This window comes from Schistocerca serialis, chromosome 8 (genome assembly GCF_023864345.2).
Source record: "Schistocerca serialis cubense isolate TAMUIC-IGC-003099 chromosome 8, iqSchSeri2.2, whole genome shotgun sequence".
NCBI lineage: Eukaryota > Metazoa > Arthropoda > Insecta > Orthoptera > Acrididae > Schistocerca > Schistocerca serialis.
This window is the reverse complement of record NC_064645.1, coordinates 39680357-39701558: the sequence shown is the minus strand read 5'-3', so window position 1 is coordinate 39701558 and position 21202 is coordinate 39680357. Positions and strand designations below refer to the sequence as shown.

The 21202-nt window shown below is 47.0% G+C and overlaps 1 protein-coding gene across 1 annotated transcript in view; it reads left to right on the top strand.

Annotated features, from left to right (window-relative positions):
* The first annotated feature begins 369 nt into the window (after positions 1-369).
* LOC126416512 (clavesin-2) overlaps positions 370-21202 on the top strand; it is a 143788-nt gene continuing 122955 nt past the window's right edge. The window contains exon 1 of the mRNA XM_050084254.1: positions 370-471. The gene's annotated coding sequence lies outside the window, so the exon portion shown is untranslated. The remainder of the gene's footprint in view (positions 472-21202) is intronic.

Here is a 21202-nt window from a genome sequence, read left to right as displayed (position 1 = left end):
ATGTTTTCTAAATCCAAGTCGGCTGGTATGGAGATGGTCTTTCTATTCGACACAGAATATGTTCCAAGATTCTCAACAATATTTGGAGGCGCAGCATGTGACTCGATCGATATTTGTCTCTGCTCAACGTGTTCGGCAGCTGGCGGCAAGGTTAGAGGACACTGCGGCTCTCCTCTCCTCGGTACTGCTTCCGTTGCGGGAACATTCGGCTCGTGTGGCCCCCAGTGTAATGGGCAGCCTTGCCTTGCTGTCGTTGTGGGGAGGGGGAGGGGGAGGGGGAGGGGGAGGGGGAGGGGGAGGGGGAGGGGGAGGGGGGGGCACTTGTCAGTCGACAGGACACCGCGCACGCGCGCTTCCGCAGACAGCTGAGGGACGGCGGGTCGAGCTCTGCGTCAGTAGCGTCCGCGCAACTCATCTGCCCGTGGCTCTGCCTCTGCCTCTGCTGCTGCTGTAAGGTTGACCGAGTGTGCGGTAAGAGAAGCCACACTGCGCGCGCCGCACACAGCGCGCCCTGCGTAATGCGGACTGCCCCACTGTGTTCACGCACGGCGGCAGGCGAAAGAGATCAGGAGCGGCTCGCGCAGGGGCGTACGATGAATCTAACTTCATACGAGCCGTATGTCCAGCGCGGAAGAATACAGATGGGTCCTGAAAAATTTATTTCTTGATAGTTAGTATTGATGGAATAAAATGACATACCGCTACAATTCCTGCACGGGAGGAGGGTTATTTTATCTGTCCAAAGTGGCTCCAATTAGCAACCAAACAACGTCTATGCCGCTGAAATGTAGACCTAACAACGGCTGTTGCCGGTGTTGTAGCTGCACAGAAGGCTGCAATGGTTCCTCGTGGCCCGTTCGGTGTAGCTGGCTTCTGTTCATGAACTTCATTTTTCAGCGTTCCCCGTAGAAGTGATGAGGTGTACGGTCTGGAAACCGTAGTGGGTACTCGACAACTCATTTTCCATCTATCTATCGTCCAGGTAAATTTTCATCCAAGTAGGCTCTGAAATCTCTGTGGTAGTCAAGCGGAGCGCCATCTTATTCTAGGTAAAATCTCCCATTTCCAAACGACCCTCGGATGGAAGGTAAAATCGATGTTTGCAGCATATGAAGTTACACCTCACCACTTATGGTAGCCCGCATCTCGTGGTCGTGCGGTGGCGTTCTCGCTTCCCACGCCCGGGTTCCCGGGTTCGATTCCCGGTGGGGTCGGGGATTTTCTCTGCCTCGTGATGGCTGGGTGTTGTGTGATGTCCTTAGGTTAGTTAGGTTTAAGTGGTTCTAAGTTCTAGGGGACTGATGACCATAGATGTTAAGTCCCATAGTGCTCAGAGCCATTTGAACCAACTTATGGTACCTTCAGAGAAGAATAGGTCAATCAAACTGCGCGATGACAGACCACACCACACATTAACATCCGGTGGATTAACATATTTGTCCAGCTGAACGTCAGGATTTTCAGAAGGCCAGTAGCGCAGCTGTGCGGTTTACAATACCGTTCAGTTTGAATTGCGCTTCGTCAGACCAGATAAGCATCCCTGCAAAGCGCCGATCCTCGCGAAGCATGCCTTCAAACCACTCGCCGAACTCCATCCTTCGATCCGGGTCGTCCTCGTTCAAAGCGTCCAGCGATCTCGGAATGTACACTTCCCACTTTGCAGCCTTCAGAATTCGTCGTACGCTTGATCGGCTTAGCCTCGCTTTCACGTTCATCCTGCTTCAAAGATTTTTGGAATTGAGTAGTTAAATGTTAAAGACATTGGCGCTGGACGTTGGACTTGATGTTTTCGGTCGGTCAGACCTTTCCTTATGGACGTCCGGAACAGTATCGTCAGCTTCAACAATTTATCGTATTCGGGATAATTTTCAACTGAGCCACCAATACGTACCTTACGCATTACGCCATTGCCGTTGTACCTCCATCATGCTTTCGAACCACTTCAATACGAACTGTAAACTGTAAACTGTTTTTTGTTTCAGAAGTAATCACCGTGACTGTTAACACATTTACCCCACTGTGAGACAATATGGCCACGGTTGCACCCAGGAGTGCACCCTTCGTCTGAAGCAAATCGACTGCTACGAATGTCTTTCAACAGACCTCCAAACACATGGAAATCGCATGGAATACAGAGGACGTGCAAGGGCTTCGCAGCGACAGTTCTGCAGCATACTCGAAAGAATATCAGCTACACGTGGGAGGGAATTATGCTGCAACAGAATGACTCCGTCCATCAACATTCCTGGCCGTTTGGACCTGACGGCGTGCTTCAGTTTCTGCAATGCGTCCGCATACCGCTGCGCCTTAATTGTGGGTGGCGTCGAGTCCCAGACACTCCATCAGCAGCGGGCCCTCGTAATCAGAGAAAATGTCATCGTGACGTTCCCAGAGGTGGCGTGCCTGTTGTTCGGACTACACTGCACATGTGTCGCTGGGAAGCCCTTACACACTCACCGCTCAGCGCCAATTTCCATATTTTTGCAGCCCTGGAGGAAGACATTCGCGGCCGTCGATTTGCTTCGGACCGACGGCTGCACCCCTACGCGAAAGCACTTTTGTATGAAGGCACTGAACATCTTGTCTCACACTGGGACAAATATACTCTTGAAATATTAAACAGAACTTTTTTTCCATTTCTCTCCTTTTCAAGTGACTGCCCTCTGTATTTTGTCGAAGACTTACTGGGTACCACTGCTATTTTTTCCGGATAGAATTTCCTGATGTATAACTGCACCATCCACAAAAAGCCGGTGGTCACGACCTACATTAGCTGATGAGTCGGTAATGCCAGCAACGGCTCCGCTGCCGTGGGACGCACAGGATACGACCCCACTGCCTGTGCGTGACTCCCCGTCTAGCGTTCCGTTCTGCGTCCTGCTTGTCAGGAAATCCTGGATTCACTCGCAAAACCGATGAGATGTCCTACAGGAACGTGCCTTACCTACAAGACGACCTTGTGGTACTCAATAAAAGACTAAAGACTAGACATACCGAACAGCCTGCTTTGCGTGCTGCACAGCACTGAGGAGGTAAAATGAAAGGAGGATGGTAGGTGCAACATGGTACGCACTTTCGAAACCTTGGAGAAGAATATTTCATTCGTGTCTTGGGAGCGGTAATTTTCTCAGTAAGTTTTCCCACAATATACTGATATTTCTTGAAAAAGTCTTTAGGTTGGGATTTGCTAGCGTTTCTTTACGCTGGGGACATTCGCGTTTGTCGTTTTTGTAGACGCTCGATGATGGCAGCAGTCCGACGTCGGCATGGCTCGTAGACGCGTGAGCTGTACCGCGGTATGAGCCGCTCAGATGTTGATTAAGCCGCGTCCTCTCTAGACAGACTGTGGTTGCCCCTGCACGGATTGTTTTATAAGCGAGCCTCTCCTCTGCAATTCCACACATCGCTTCTCCCACGTTTTTGTATAAAATAAAAGACAGCTGGTGTGCCACAGGAGAGCCACAATTGCAATCACTTGCGTGCCTGTACATACCATCCATTCAGGAAGCATATTAAATGTTGTGTCTGAAAATAAACCAATCCAGTCACTGTTGTGGTTGGCAGGAGAGCCAGCACCGTTACTAGAGGAAGTCGAAAGGCACGCGTTTTAGCTAACGCAGGCTAGCGTGAGGTCTGGAACAGGACAAGGACATTACAATTTAGAAAAACGGACGTAGCTGGTGGAATACTTAACTTTAATCCATAAATGGTGAACGTCGCTCTTGACGGTACATTATTCGTAATATGAATAGTAACTGGTAATGGCGCCTTGCTAGGTCGTAGCAAATGACGTAGCTAAGGCTATGCTAACTATCGTCTCGGCAAATGAGAGCGTAATTTGTCAGTGAACCATCGCTAGCAAAGTCGGCTTTACAACTGGGGCGAGTGCTAGGAAGTCTCTCTAGACCTGCCGTGTGGCGGCGCTCGGTCTGCAATCACTGATAGTGGCGACACGCGGGTCCGACGTATACTAACGGACCGCGGCCGATTTAAAGGCTACCACCTAGCAAGTGTGGTGTCTGGCGGTGACACCACAGTCACAAATCTGGTTAGATATCGTGCACGAAAATATTTTCTGTCGTAGGCATCGATGTGATAGTGAGTGTAAACCCTTCCAAACATTAGGAACACCGACTGCACTTGTAAGTGTGACACAGGGGGTGCCGAATCTCTTGTGCGACGCATCATAAGTGCGATGGCCGTTCTGTTTCCAACTAGGTCATTACGTCTGGGCTACCGAAACGCTCTAAAATAAACTTCCGCTATACAGGAAGGGAGGGAGGAGCTTTACGGTTGAAGGTCGCGTCGAGGACGGAGCTCAGGCTCGAACTGGGCAGTTGCTTTTCGGAGGAACCATCCCAGTATTCGCCTTAATCGATGCAGGGAAAGCACGACCACAGATCAGACTGAAACCCCGCGCCACCATTACAGGAGTCCAGCCTTCCTCTGAGATCTCTGTGTGTATGTGTGTGTGTGTGTGTAAGAGATGGGGGAGGTGGAGGGGGGGAGGTGGAGTCACGTGAAGCAGCTGCGCAGTAGTGTGGCGCGAGTTTCTTGTGCAGTCGCTGAGAACAGTTCCCCGTACGCCCGACAGAGCACACTGTTAATACAACTATTCAAACATTTGGAAATATTGGACTATTTAGCATAGACTAAGAACTAATCGTGAAGCTGAAAAGTTTTTGAAGGTATATGTGTAGACTTACCTCAGTTATGCCCGCAGAGCTTCTGGGAAAACTTTTACTATACCTCGGTGTCCACCGAGCAACCGCAGTGCCGACACGCGCACGGGGAGTGCGCAGCCTAGCCGTGTACCGCATGCGGCGCCTCTGCCAGTCTGCCGCTTTCACCCTAGCAGCGAGACGGGGACCATTCATGCGGAAGCGACTCAGAACCTGAGGTGCGTGTTTGTAATCTATAGGAGAGACAGAAACACTGACGGATGAGTCAGGGAGCAGTACCGACGGCGTCACTGCTGTGGGCTTATGTCTCGTGTGTCTGGGGGGATGGACAGGGAAGGCCACTGATGACGGCAGTGTACTGGATCTAGTGGCAGAAAAAGGACCTGGCCTCCTCACGATGCACGCGTTACTGACCATCAGGCAGTTACAGCAAAAATGCTTACCAAAAAGGAACACTGGAACTCTAACACAAGTAGGAAGATTCACGTGTTCAGTAAAGTTGATAAAGAGGCAGCCGTATCTTAAACGGACGCTCCAGACATTTAGCTCTGCACATGAGCATATGGAGGAAGTGAGGCTCGTGTTTGTAAAAGTAGTAGACCGTACACCACATACATAGTGGAACAGTTACTGATCGGAGGCACCCTCCCTACTATACAGCCTCTGGTAAGGAACTTGTAAACAAACAGTGATTTCTGCACAGTACGTGTCAAATGAAGCATAAGGCTATGGATACAGAGATACTGAATATTTGGCTGGCAACAGAGAAATACTAACGATCCCAACGACTGCCATTGCAACATCCTACAGAAGAACTTCTGACAAAACACAAAGAAACTCTAGTTCCATGCGAAAACTGTAGTAGCACCAAAATTAGTATCTGGACACCCATTTATGACACAGAGAACGATGGTGAGGGTAGCAAAGCAGAAGCTGACATACTGAACTCCGTTTCTTAACGTTACTTTATAAATGAAGATCCAGGAATAACGTCCTAGTTTAATTGCCGCCTCAATACGAGTATGAGTTACGTGGGTGTTAGAGTCAGTGACGCTGAGAAACAGCTGAAACCGCTAAAACTGAGGGACGCCCGACGGGCCGATTACACGCCTGTAAAAGAATGTGCGCAATTTGTAGTTGCGCTAGCCCATTAAGCATAGTGTACGATAGATCCCTCGAACAAGCCCATTGCTTGGAAGAATACCGTCCGATATCCTTAGTCTTCATTTGTTGCAGAATGATGGAGCATACACTGACATCAAAGGTAACGACGTACCTCGGGCATAATGACCTCTCGATGACAAATAGCCGGCCGGTGTGGCCGTGCGGTTCTAGGCGCTTCAGGCTGGAACCGCGTGACCGCTACGGTCGCAGCTTCGAATCCTGCCTCGGGCATGGATGTGTGTGATGTCCTTAGGTTAGTTAGGTTTAAGTAGTTCTAAGTTCTAGGGGACTGATGACCACAGATGTTGAGTCCGATGGTGCTCAGAGCCATTTGAACCATTTGATGCCAAATAGCATGGATTACGAAGACATCGATCACGTGAAACCCAACTCGCATTTTTCTCGCATGAAATCCTGAAAGCCGGGGATAAGGCAATCAGGTAGGTGCAGTATTTTTCGATTTCCGAAAAACATGCGACTCAGCAGCACACACGCTTATTATCGAAAGTACGATCGCATGGGATATCAAGCAAAGTTTATGAGAGGACAGAGTATATCTTGGGAGGAAGGACGTAGCCCGTTTCGCCGGAAGGAAAGGCATCGGCAGATGTACAAGTAACTCCAGCTGTGCCCCGTGCAAGTGTTTTGGGACGCTTGCTGTCCGGATCGCGTATTAATGACCTGGCGCACACTTTAGTAGTATTCTCAGACTTTTCACAGGTGATGTTGTCTATAATGAAGTACTTACCTGAAAAAGCTGCACAGATATCCACTCACATGTTGTTGGGATTTCAAACTGGTGCAAAGACTGACAAACTGCTTTAAATGTTCAGAAATATGAGATTGTTCAATTCGCAAATACGAAATACGTAATACGTTCGACCATAACATAGCGAGTCGCAGTCGGAGTCAGCCAACTCGTGCGAACAACCGGGTGTGAGGGTTCGTGGCGACACGAGTGGCGACAGAGTGACCGAGCAGGCGCAGCTGTAGGGCCGGCCGCGGTGCTCTAGCGGCTCTAGGCGCTCAGTCAGGGACCGCGTGACCGCTACGGCCGCAGGTTCGGATCCTGCGTCGGGCATGGATGTGTGTGATGTCCTTAGGTTAGTTAGGTTTAAGTAGTTCTAAGTTCTAGGGGACTGATGACCACAGATGTTGAGTCCGATGGTGCTCAGAGCCATTTTGCAGCTGTAGGCGAGGCGGACGGGGAGACTTCAGGACGCTGCCGAAGCGGGTCCTGTCTGCAAAGGAGACCGCCTACACGAGTGGCCAGAGGTCTGGTCGATTCGCGTCAATACGGCAAGGAAATGCTGACCTGGAGGGCGCTAACCCAAGACAGACGTCAACTGCTTCGCGCAAGCCTGCTTACAGAATTTCCAGAAGCAGCATAAAGTAAGGAATAGTCTAATCGCAGCGTGTCCACGCCAGGGGCTCAGGAACGGAAATCCTCCGACGCTGCACACGCCAGTGGAACGAAAGACATTCTAACGTTTGGTTCGACAGCAGGTAACGTCCTCTATGAACTTCAGAGTTGTTTGCGGAGTATGGACGTACATGTAGCCAATAGTTCTTCTAAGTGCGGAATTTGTCTACGACGAATCCCAGGTACTGAGACGTTAGGAACTGGCCTTCCCATGACACATTTTTGTCGCATCGCATTTTTTATCCCTGTAATATACTGACGTAGTTGCTTGACCTTCTATAAGTAACCAATTGAATGCAGCAAAGCAGTTGCAGTTCTATCGGCTCCTGACTTCTGGGAAATGGAGAGTTGTTCGCCAGCATTCACGTAATGAAAACAGTGAGGGGAGAAAGGGGGGGGGGGGAGAGAGGAGAGTTGACACCGATCGTAGATGCTTGTGGAAGGTACATACTATGTGTCGTCGTTGAAATCACCATACCACCGTATAATTCTATGTTGAAGAAGCAGCCAAGGTCGTTGAACAACAACACAACCAGATCAGTATGAATGGACGCAACTCGTGTGAAGTATGAGAAGGCGACGTGGGACTCTCCCGGTTTGGCACACACATGCCATTGACATCAACTGATTTTTGTTCGTATTATGTAGGCGCACATCGCGCAGCAGAACAAACGTCACTTTGATGTCGATTCAGTTTGGTTTACACGGATAGCGTAATTGTGCTGCGAGTACTTCGTTCGGTCGATAAACTGGAACTCTGAGCTGTGAAAACATTATTTTTGTAGTACACCATTTCCTCCTTTGACCGTCAGTTTACTTCCACTTATGTGATTGCAGTTCGACTCTCCTTTTCAAGTAGAGGATTTCGTGTCTATGCATACGTATGTGCAAATAATGAAATGCCTTTTGACGCGTCTAAACTTTTCGTGCCTTAGTCGACCACAGTTGAGTGTTTTTGACACGAGTCTGGACTCGACAACCGCTAATTGAAAATGACCCACAGTTGGAATTTTAATCGCGGTGATTGAAATTGAACTGAAATTCTAGGGCGAAAGTGTTATCCAGGAAAAACTGCTCCTTGACTGTGAAATGTATTGATTGAAAGAGAGAAAAAAATGGAGAGCTATATGGGCGACGGAAATACGTCCCTAGTGAAAGGAGTGTTCATAGGAAGGCTGTTCCTTGATTTTAACCTTAAAAGATGCCCAGGAGTATTCAAACGTGGCCGATTTTCCCATGCGGAGAAACTTTCCAAAAGTTTATATATCAGCGAAAATAACACGAAACAAAGAACAGAACATTGTATCAAACTGATGGGAATTACGAGAGTTGGAAACTAGTATCGAAGAAAGCATTACAGGGGTAAAGAAAGAGCATCGTATGTTGCACACCAATAAAGAACTATGGCTAAGATATGTGGGAGATGGGAACTGAATTTTACTGAATGCTGTTAAAAAGAAAATGCTGAACTCCAGTTTTTCAACAGTGTTTGGATGACGTTGAGAGAAGTCATATTTCGAATGCTGGTTCGTCTTTGTGGGTGTTCCACACCAGAGCGAAGCGACAGCGTGCTACGTGGATTGGCACTGATGGCTCTACACCAGTTACACGGCGATTCCTTGTGGCGGGGAAACTGTTTTGAGTGAGCATTGACAATTCTGCGAACAAAATCAGCTCGCTTCTTTTCAGAGCTATCAATGTCAACCTGTTTCTGAGCAGGGCAAGTTTGAGAACATTTTTCGATACTAGCAACACATCAAAAATCTGGCAGCTGCCCCTCCATACATCAGCCATTTAAGAGGTTGCTCTTTCTGGAGCGTATCATAAATACAAGGGGTGTTCACTAGGTAGTGCAACACTTTTTTTTCTGAAAGCAGGGTCGTTTTATTCAGGGTTCCAATACATCACACACCCCGCTATTTTGGTTAAAAATCCCTGTTTTTCAACATATCCTACGTTCAGTGCGCCAGCCTTACGCAACCTTATTGGCAGGGCCTATGTGCCCGCATGTTGTCACAGCCTTATGACGCATGGCTTCCGGCTAGAGGAACCTCCAACGTGTGGTGCTTGTCCCTTACAGCTCACTGTGCGCCACGCCTTATTAGACTGTGTTTTATTTTCAGACCTGAGGGTAGCGTCAGATTTGCCGACAGACCTACCCTCCATTTTGACTTTCCAACGAATGTGGTTAGAGTTTTAAAGTTTTGTGAATTGTCCGACATTTTTGCCAATTTTTTAGGAAGATGGTCTTAATGTGTGACCGGCTCACCCATGCTCTTTGCAAGTGGTCAGCCGATCATATTTGCCTGTGCCGTTGTTTCAGCTCGTCTGTCGTTGCGTTTTAATCTCTGGTATAGCACCTGTCACATTTCTCCGTTGTCTTAAGGAGTGTCAGATAGAGTGACTGTGTGGGTCAATGCGAGTGAGGTGGGAGTGAATGGATGAGAGTCTTTTGGAGGTTTCGTCCTCACGGTGTGCAGCAATTTCAGTGATTTTACCCACATTCACTCCTTTTCAAATGTTTCAGGGCGTTGATGACATCGCCGTTGAGTGCCCATAACGTCAAAAGCAGACACACACACACACACACACACACACACACACACACACACACACACACACACACACACAAACACACACATACATACATACAGGGTGGTCTATTGATCGTGACCGGGCCAAATATCTCACGAAATAAGCGTCAAGCGAAAAAACTACAAAGAACGAAACTTGTCTAGCTTGAAGGTGAGAACCAGATAGCGTATGGCTGGCCGCTATACGGTGTTACCAGTCTCCTTGATGTTGCATATCTTCCCATGAACTACTCAGTTTGTATATTTTGCTTATTTTTTCACAGTTCCACACAACTTCTTCCTGTTTTCTCAATTGATCTGTGTTCAGTTTTTCAAGGCCTATCCACTGTGCCAACTTATAACTAAATCTGAGGGGGGTGCGATGGGGAGGTTCCCTTGTTAGAAAATGTAACAGATGTACTAAATAGACTGCCTACACTACACTTGTCCGTCCTCTTTTAGAATACTGCTGCGCGGTGTGGGATCCTTACCACATAGGACTGATGGAGTACATCGAAAGGGTTCAAAGATGGGCAGCACGTTTTGTATTATCGCTAAATATGGCTGAGAGTGTCACTGACATGATACAGGGTTTGTGATGGACATCATTAAGCCAAAGGCGTTTTTCGTAGCAGTGAAATCTGCGTTTTTTTAAAAAATAGGAACCCCCATTATTATTACAGATCCGTGTAGTACGTAAATAATTATGAATGTTTTAGTTGGACCACTTTTTTCGCTTTGTGATAGATGGCACTGTAATCGCCACAAACATATGGCGCACAATTTTAGACGAACAGTTGGTTACAGGTAGGTTTTTAAAATTAAAATACAGATCGGAAAGAAGGATCCTTTATTGTATGAATATATGATAGCGGAACAAACACTGGTAGCAGTTACTTCTGTGAAATATCTGGGAGTATGCGTGCGGAGCGATTTGAAGTGGAATGATCATATAAAATTAATTGTTGGTAAGGCGGGTACCAGGTTGAGGTTCATTGGGAGAGTGCTTGGAAAATGTGGTCCATCAACAAAGGAGGTGGCTTACAAAACACTCGTTCGACCTATACTTGAGTATTGCTCATCAGTGTGGGATCCGTGCCAGATCGGTTTGACGGAGGAGATAGAGAAGATCCAAAGAAGAGCGGCGCGTTTCGTCACAGGGTTATTTGGTAACCGTGATTGCCACTTGAGTTTTCTAAACATCTCCGTAACGCTGACTCTGCAAGAGAGGCGCTCTGCATCGCGGTGTAGATTGCTCGCCAGGTTTCGATAGGGTGCGTTTCTGGATGAGGTATCGAATATATTGCTTCCCCCTACTTATACCTCCCGAGGAGATCACGAATGTAAAATTAGAGAGATTAGAGCGCGCACGGAGGCTTTCAGATAGTCGTTTTTCCCGCGAACCATACGCGACTGGAACAGGAAAGGGAGGTAATGACAGTGGCACGTAAAGTGCCCTCCGCCACACACCGTTGGGTGGCTTGCGGAGTATAAATGTAGATGTAGATGTAGATCGTAGGTACGTTTGAACATTTTATTTCGGTTGTTCCAATGTGAAGCTTGTACATTTGTGAACTTAACATTTCTGAGAACGTATGCTGTTACAGCGTGATTACCTGTAAATACCACATTAATGCAATAAATGCTCAGAATGATGTCCGTCAACCTCAGTGCATTTGGCAATACGTGTAATGACATTCCTCTCAACAGTGAGTAGTTTGCCTTCTGTAATGTTCGCATATGCGTTGTCAATGCGCTGACGCATGTTGTCAGGCGTTGTCGGTGCATCACGATAGCAAATATCCTTCAACTTTCCCCACAGAAAGAAATCCAGGGACGTCAGATCCGGTAAACGTGCGGGCCATGGTATGGTGCTTTGACGACCAATCCACCTGCCATGAAATATGCTATTCAATACCGCTTCAACCGCACGCGAGCTATGTGCCGGACATCCATCATGTTGGAAGTACATCGCCATTCTGTCATGCAGTGAAACATCTTGTAGCAACATCGGTAGAACATTATGTAGGAAAGCAGCATACATTTCACCATTTAGATTGCCATCGATAAAATGGGGGCCAATTATCCTTCCTCGCATAATGCCGCACCATACATTAACCCGCCAAGGTCGCTGATGTTCCACTTGTCGCAGCCGTCGTGGACTTTCCGTTGCCCAATAGTGCATATTACGCCGGTTTACGTTACCGCTGTTGGTGAATGACGCTTCGTCGCTAAATAGAACGCGTGCAAAAAATCTGTCATCGTCTCGTAATTTCTCTTGTGCCCAGTGGCAGAACTGTACACGACCTTCAAGGTCGTCGCTATGCAATTCCTGGTGCACAGAAATATGATACGGGTGCAATCGATATTGATGTAGCATTCTCAACACCGACGTTTTTGAGATTTCGAATATTGCGCAATGTGTCAGCTACTGATGTGCGGATTAGCCGCGACAGCAGCTAAAACACCTACTTGGGCACCATCATTTGTTGCAGGTCGTGCTTGACGTTTCACATGTGGCTGAACAGTTCCTGTTTCCTTAAATAACGTAACTATCCGGCGAACTGTCCGGACACTTGGATGATGTCGTCCAGGATACCGAGCAGCATATATAGCTTGTGGTGTCACCGCCACACACCACACTTGCTAGGTGGTAGCCTTTAAATCAGCCGCGGTCCGTTAGTATACGTCGGATCCGCGTGTCGCCACTATCAGTGATTGCAGACCGAGCGCCGCCACACGGCAGGTCTAGTCTAGAGAGACTCCCTAGCACTCTCCCCAGTTGTACAGCCGACTTTACTAGCGATGGTTCACTGACTACATACGCTCTCATTTGCCGAGACGACAGTTTAGCATAGCTTTCAGCTGCGTCATTTGCTACGACCTAGCAAGGCGCCATATTCAGTTACTTCCAGAATGTATTCTGAACAGATAATATTGTGAATCATGTACCGTCAAGAGCGACATTCATCATTAATGGATTAAAGTTAAGTATCAAACTAATTACGTCCGCTTTCTGAATTCTAATTCCTTGTCATGTTCGAGACCTCACGTCAGTACAGTTGCTCCCTCTTCACGCCAGCCTGCGTGAGCTAAAACGCGTGCATTTCGGCCTCCATTCTGAACACGGTGTTAGCTTTTCTGCCGTCCCAACACAGCACACGTCCGTTGGGCATTTTGATCACAATAGCCATACATCAACACGATATCGACCTTTTCCGCAACTGGTAAACGGTCCATTTAACACGGGTAATGTATCACGAAACAAATACCGTCCGCACTGGCAGAATGTTACGTGATACCACGTACTTAGATGGCGCTCTAATAGTCACAAACGTATATCACAAAGCGAAAAAAGTGGTCCAACTAAAACATTCATATTTCTTTACGTACTACAGGAGTATGTAACAAAAAATGGGGTTCCTATTTTTAAAAAAACGCAGACGATATCTGTTTGACCTTTGGCAGCGCCATCTAGCGGGCCAACCATAGCGCCATCTGGTTTCGCCCTTCAGGCTAGACGAGTTTCGTTCTTTGTAGTTTTTTCGTTTGATGCTTATTTCGCGAGATATTTTGGCCCGGTCACTACCAATAGACCACCCTGTATACACGTGCGCACGCGCAACGCATGGTACCACTCTGCTGGTCGACGTCAAAGCCAGTGTCTTGCCGCGTCTATACCCTCCCCATCAGCCACGTACTGCTTCCCGCAGAGTGTGTCCTTTTTTGGACCAAACAGATGACAGTGGGAAGGTGAGATACCGGGGCTGTGGGGTGGATTACGATGAACAGTCCAGTGAACAGCTCTCGGGTGCGCAGACCTGTGTGAGGCCTTGCGTTGTCATGGGGAAGGAGAAGTTCGTTTGCGTTTTTGTGGCGACCAACATGCTGAAGACGTTCCTTCAGTTTCCTAAGGGTAGCATAATACATGAGGGAGGACATAATACAGAATAACCCTATCAGAGTCCCACGAAATCGCCGCCATGACTTTGCGGGCGAAAAGTGCGGCTTTGAACTTTTCCTTCGGAGGAGAGGTGTTGAGGCGACATTCCGTGGACTGCCGTTTCCGGTTTGAAGTGATGAACCCGTGTTTCATCTGCTGTGACGATCTTCGACAAAAAATAGTCATGATCGGCCCTGTGATTCCTCGCAGACGATCCTTCCTCGCTCGTTACGGTCTCGTGTTAGGCGGCGAGGAATGCAGCGGGCACGCGCGTTCGAGTACCTCAACTAGTGGACGAGTGTGTGAGCGCTACCAGCACAGACCTCCAGTTGAGAAGCAACATGTTTGATGGTGACCCGTCGATCACATCGAATGAGAGCGTCTGCACGTTCCAGCATTGGAAGAGTCACAGCGGTGTGCAATCGGTCGGCATGCAGGAGATGGGACAGGTTTGCGCAACCTTGTTTCGATGATGGCAGACCCCTCGCCCAACGACTTGCCGTGCTTTTGTTCACTGTCAGGTATCCGTGACGTTCTGCAAGTACCTACGGATATCTGCGGTGCTCTGGTTTTCCGCCAAAAGAAACTCGACGACAGCTCTCTGCTTGGAACACACCTCCATTGCAGGCGCCATTTGAAGGCTGAGTATAACGCCGCCACGTATCGGAACTTCGTGATACTATAGCGGGAATATTTTCCAATGTTACACAACAAATCCGTTCGTAGGTGCTTGGTAGCATTCATGCTTTTCAGTCGTTGGAACTGGGTTCCATTACAGGTCACAGCACTAATTTAACTTGAAGTGGTGTTAGATGAAAATATTTACACCAAGCAGTGAACCATACTGCATTTTAATAAATGTATCTATAAACATTATAACAAAAATTGTGTTACTATACATACGGCGTGGATATAAGAGAAACTACCAAGTGTGAAAGTCTACAGTAAAAGAACCAAAACCGTTCCAGGGAACTTGGGTTCTCAAATGAGACTTTGTGAGTTAAGGGCATAATATATGACTGTAATCCGTCACTAGTTTCATCTGCATCTACATCTACATCGATACTCTGCAAATCACACCTAAGTGCATGGCAGAGGGTCGGTAGATAGTAATAATCATTCTATTGTTCCAATTCGAACAGTGCGCGGAAAAAACGAACACCTATATCTTTCCGCGCGAACTCTGATTTCCCTTATTTTATCGTGGTGATTGTTTTTCCCTATGTAGGGATATTTTCGCATTAGGAGGAGAAAGATGTGATTGAAATTTCGTGAGAAGATATCACTGCTACGAAAAACGCCTTTGTCTAAATGATGTCCATCACAAACCCTGTATCATGTCAGTGACACTCTCAGCCATATTTAGCGATAATACAAAACGTGCTGCCCATCTTTGAACCCTTTCGATGTACTCCATCAGTCCTATGTGGTAAGGATCCCACACCGCCTAGCAGTATTCTAAAAGAGGACGGACAAGTGTAGTGTAGGCAGTCTATTTAGTACATCTGTTACATTTTCTAAGTGTCCTGGCAATATAATGCAGTCTCTGCTTTGCCTTCCCCACATTTTCTATGTGTTCCTTCCAGTTTAAGTTGTTCGTAATTGTAATACCTAGGTATTCAGTTGAATTTGCGGCTTTTAGATTTGACTGAGTTGTCGTGTAACCGAAGTCTAACATATTCCTTTTAGCACCCATATGGATGACTTTACACTTTTCGTTATTGAGGGTCAATTGCCAATTTTTGAACCATACAGATATTTCTAAGTCGTTTTGCGATTTGTTTTGATCTTCTAATAAATTTACAAGACGATAAACAACAGCATGATCTGCAGACAACCTAAAACGGCTGCTCAGATTGTTTCCCAAATCTTTTATATAGATGAGTGCCAATAACACTACCTTGAGGAAAGTCAGAAATCGCTTTTGTTTCACTCGTTGTGTTTCCGACAATTACTACGAACTGTGACCTCCCTGACAGAAAATGACGAATCCAGTCACACAACTGAGACAATATTCCGTGAGCACGCAATTTCACTACAAGCCGCTTGTGTGTATCAAAATCTAGGAACACGGAATCAATTTAAAATCCCTTGGCAATAGCACAACACGCCGTGTGTCTAAAGAGCTGGTGGTGTTTCACAATAACGATGTATTCTAAATCCATGTTGGTTGTGCGCTAATAGATTGTTTTCTTCGAGATAGTTCATATTGTTCGAGCACAATATATGTTCCAAAATCCTGTTGCTTATCAACATTAATGATATGGGCCTGTAATTCAATGGATTACTCCCACTTCCTTCTTGAATATTGGTCTAACCTGAGCAACTTTCCAATATTTGAATGTGGATCTTTCGTGAAGCGAGCTCTTGTATATGATTGTTAAGTAGGAAGCATACTCCGAAAGGAACCTAATTGGTATACAGTCTGGGCCAGAAGACTTGCTTTTATAATGTGATTTATGGTGCTTCATTACACCGAGGATATCTACTTTTAAGATACTCTTGTTGGCAGCCGTTCTTGATTTGAATCCTGGAATGTTTACTTCGTCTTCTGCGGGGAAGGAATTTCGGAAGGCTGTTTTTAGTAACACTACTTTGGCAGCACTGTCGTCGATAGTATTTCCATTGCTATCGCGCAGAGAAGGCATTGATTGTGTCTTGTCGCTAGTATACTTTACGTACGACGAGAATCTCTTTGGATTTTCCACCAGGTTTCGAGACAGAGCTTCGTTGCGGAAACTATTATAACCCTGTCGCATTGATGTCCTCGCTAGATTTCGAGCTTCTGTAAAAGATCGCCAGTTTTGTAGATTTTGCGTTCGTTTAAATTTTGCATGCTTTTTTGTTGTTTCTGGGCCAGTGTTCTGACCCGTTGTGTGTACCAATGGGGGTCAGTTCCATTCTTTGTTAATTTATTTGGTATAAATCTATTAATTGCCATCGATACTATTTCTTTGAACTGAAGCCACATCTGGCCTACACTTACACGTTAATTTGGAAGGAGTGGAGACTGTCTCTCAGGAATGCACAAGGTGAATTTTGTCTGCTTTTTTGAATAGGTATTTTTTTCGTTCGTTTTTTGGAGGATTTGTGGATTCAAAATTCAATCTCGCTACGAATCTCAGTATGGAATATTGTCATAGATGGAACAATTATGTTTAAAATCTAAACTTTTCTATTAAGTCTCCACTAATTGGGCGCACAGCTCACCCTCTGCCTGTCTCATCGCGTACAACATTGGGGTGTGTGTTATATTCACGGTGGGGCCAGGCACATTCTGCTGGCTCTGTTGGACGACAGCTAACGTTCCGATATGTTTCCAGCATGGACAGTTTGACCACAGGCTGTACCTTGGCGTCGTAGGTCACCTGATCATAAGCCTCTGGATCCCTCTGTCTGGGCTAATCTCAAAAAGTGTACAGCCCTCCCGATGATGACGTTGAAGATCTGAAGCAGCGAATTCCACAGCCTTTTTAATATTTCCGAGATGATCCGGAGTTGTCTGAAAGAATTCGTAAGTCACTGCAGAAACGAGAGCAGTGTTGCCTCCAAAGGTGATGACGACGCGTTCTTCAGAAGATGCGATTCTTCACCAAACTGTAACGTCATGAAGTAGCAGTGTATTTCTTATAAAGGGCTTGGGCTGCATTTAATCCCGGTCGCACGGCGACTGGATCGAAAAGTTTACCTTTCAAATACATCCCCATGTTACTAAATGGCTAACTTGGTTCATAGTTCGTGGGTCACAGTGCACGACCCCAGTTGTGGGTTGCCTATTTAACGTCTTTCGTGCCAAAAAAGAAAAAGAAAACCTTGATTTTCAGTAGTTCATATAATTACTGAGCGGACTTAAAAATTGAAAATGCTGTCATGGTCTTCTCATTAAGAGTTGTACTCCTAAGTTCAACGCCGAAGACAGTAGTGCAGTTAGAAACTGTGCATGTGCCACGAGACAGAGTAAATCGCCGCGCGCATTTTACTCAGATTATGGACATCCAGTGCTTGAAATTAAGTATAAAATTTGTTGCAAGTCACTACGTGCTCCCATTCTCAAACCTTAACGAAACTTTTTATAAGTAACAAACGCACAAAATGATGAAAGGAAAAAAAGTTTATGGCTTCCTACATTTTCGCTGTTCGTGCAGTAATACTGCATGGCGCTTTCATTTAATATTTCTTTACTAGTAATTTTGTTCGCCACATATTTTGCAGACAGTATTCCACATATACCACTGAACGTACTTCCAAAACTATATCATTGTAAGACACACAGCTCATGAGATGTGGCGTTATAAACATAAGATGCGTGAAAAGCCAGCACATGCTGTAAATGAAGCTGAAATTACCCACACTACACTCATCCGGTGTTTCGCCAAACACCGGATGAGCACTTAGCGACGTCAGCAAACTTTAAACACGATTTCAAACTTTCCCGAAACGCACAGGCACCTGATTTCAAAGCTTCTGTAAACTTGTGCTCGCTTTCATGTTTAATGCCAAATATTTAACATATTAGTGCATTTTTAAAGTAATCATCTAAATCTACGTAAATACTCCACAGGCCACCGTATGGTGGGTGCAGGAGGGTATCTTGTATTAAAGTCATTTCGCTTTTTGCTCCACTCGCAAAAAGAGCGAGGGAAGATCGACTGTCTGTATGCCTCTGGACGAGCCCTAATCCCTCTTAGTTTCGTTGTCCTTGTGTGAAATGTACATTAGAACGATTCTACTGCCGCCACAGTCCGTTTCAAATGCCGGTTCTCTACATTTTTTCCCAATAGTGTTCCGCGAAAAAAACGTCGTCCCCCTTGATTTCACGAAGCATCTCAGTAACACTATCGTGTCGATCGAACGTTCCGATAACGGATCTAGCAGCACGCCTCTGAATCACTTCGATGTCTTTCTTCAATCCGACCAGATGCGGCTTCCACACATCGAGCAAAAATCAAGAATGGTTCGCGCTAATGTTCTGTAGTTGGTATCCATTACACATGAACCACACTATCCTGAAACTCTCTTAATAAACCGAAGTCGATCATTTGCCTTCCCTTCTACCGTCCCCACGTCAGCGTTCGACTTTATATCCGTATGCAGAGTCACCCCTAGACACTTAATCGACGTGACTGCGTCAAATAAACAAAATGGCTCTGAGCACTTTGGGACGAAACATCTGAGGACTTAGAACTACTTAAACCTAACGAACCTAAGGACATAACATACATCCATGCCGGAGGCAGTATTCGAACCTGCGACCGTAGTAGCGCATCGCGGTTCCGGACTGAAGCGCCTAGAACCGCTCGGCCACAACGGCCGGCGTGACTGTGTCAAGCAGTATACTACTAATGATGTATTCGACGATTAAAGGTTTGTTTCGGATGTCCGTCTGCGTTAGGTCACACTTTTCTAAATGTAGAGCAAGCTGGCATCATCACAAGGACCGTAAATTTTGTCTCAGTCACCGTGTGTCCTCCTACAGGGACAAAACGACCACACGTCCCGGCAGTACGACACAGCAAACACCCGCAGGCTGCTGCTAACCCTGTCCGTCACGTCATTTACAAGTGGGAATCTGTTTTATACATGGCAATTTGATTCTTTGTACAATGTGGGATTTACTGGTTTATACTAGGAGAGCTTTTTTCTTTTAACCTCCAACTGTCGTGAAATGGAAACCACAGTGTTTTATTTGCCAAATCTAGCTATTTCTCTAAACAGTCGGAGCTGCGATTTAGGAGAATGTGTCGTAGCGTGGTCACCAACTTTGCAATACCCCCATCATAGAAGGCCCTCGCCTGCGCTTTCCGCCAAACCTCTACGCTGGTCTGCAGCTCGCTGTCTGTGCCAGAACGCTACGCCCATTGCCCGCGGTTCGTGTGAGCAAAGGGGTGGAAACCGGAGGGAGCCGAGTGCGGTGTGTGTGGTGGCTGGTCAGACACTTCCCACCGAAAACGCTGCAGGAGCGTCTGTGTTGCATCTGCAGACTGCGGCCGAGGATAGCCACGGCGGAGGGAACCGCACGTCAGTTACTTTGCGTGGGTGGCACGAAATCGGGTGCGACCCTGCGGCGCGAAGAAGTGGAGTGACGGCACTTTGCGCGGGACGCTCACTGTGCGCTCAGAACGGCAAAGGGCGACGTGGCGCGATGGACGGGCGTGCGTACTAGAGACATTGCGCAACGCGTCTGACAGAAGCTGCACCGCAGTTTCGCTGTGCTTTTTAATTTCGCGAACGATCGGAAGTCGAAGAAAAAAAAAAATAGCGCTCGTAACTGGAAGAATGTGTCACGCTGAAATCGGTGTGAACTCGCAACCGGACAGTCACAGAAATTTGCTGACGGGCTCCTCTGGCGCCCCTGTCAGCTTGCCCCGCAAACGGTCACTTAATGTCGCCCAGGCCTTAAACAGAGCTTTGCAACCGTGTCTGGGAGACGCGCTGCTACTGAGAGGCGAGTCAGCGGCACGCCGCGGAAGACGCTCTGCTGCGGACACGGGGGAGCAGCCGACGCGCGAGTAGGGCGCCCCCCCCCCCCCCCCCCACGCCCTTTCACTGCTCGGGCAGGCGCGCCGCGCCGCCACTTTCGCCGCTCGCGCGTTGCGCCACGTCACACGTCGGCCAGCCGACAGTGCGGCGGAACGGAGGACCCAGTCGCACCGCTCGGCCTAGGATTTACCAAAGTCTTTATTAGCAAGTTCAAACATATGGTAGGTACGATAGGCAGTTACATCTCTGTCATTAAAACTTTCTAGACCAGGTATACTAGACACTCCGCTACCACCTTTCAGTATGGCGACAGTGAACCGTCCATTACCATGTGAGAATGTGTCGTTTACATCCAAGCTGAAATTAAGAGAACATCCAAGAAATACACAAGGTCCATCGACGAGAGCGTGGGCTGCAACACTCTTCACTGGAATGCGATTCTTCTTGTCCCCAGATCTAGTAGTAAGTTCGATGTTCTCTATGTTTTTGTAGACAGTTGTGCGACGACCTGGTCTTGAAAGTTTTAATGACAGAGATGTAATTGCCTATCGTACCTACCATATGTTTGAACTTGCTAATAAAGACTTTGGTCAATCTGCTTATGATTCTACGTCTCCACTTGTACTGTATACACGTAACAAGAGAAAACTCAATCCTAATGAATCTGTATTTATTTGGATAAAAGGAAAAGGTGTATGTGAATATGTAACATTTGTTGGTGATTGTACTGTACATTTTCATAAATAAAGATCTGTAGCGTCAGCCACTAATCGGACAAGGGTACATCTCGAACCGCGGGCTCAAGGATGCAACAGTTTGAAAAAATTTACAAAGCATAGTTCACCCATACTGGGCCTCCAGCTGCCAGACTGCCCGCTTATCGTCTACACGCCGGGTCCAGGGTGGTTTTGTCACCCTACAGCGGGGTGTGCGCTGG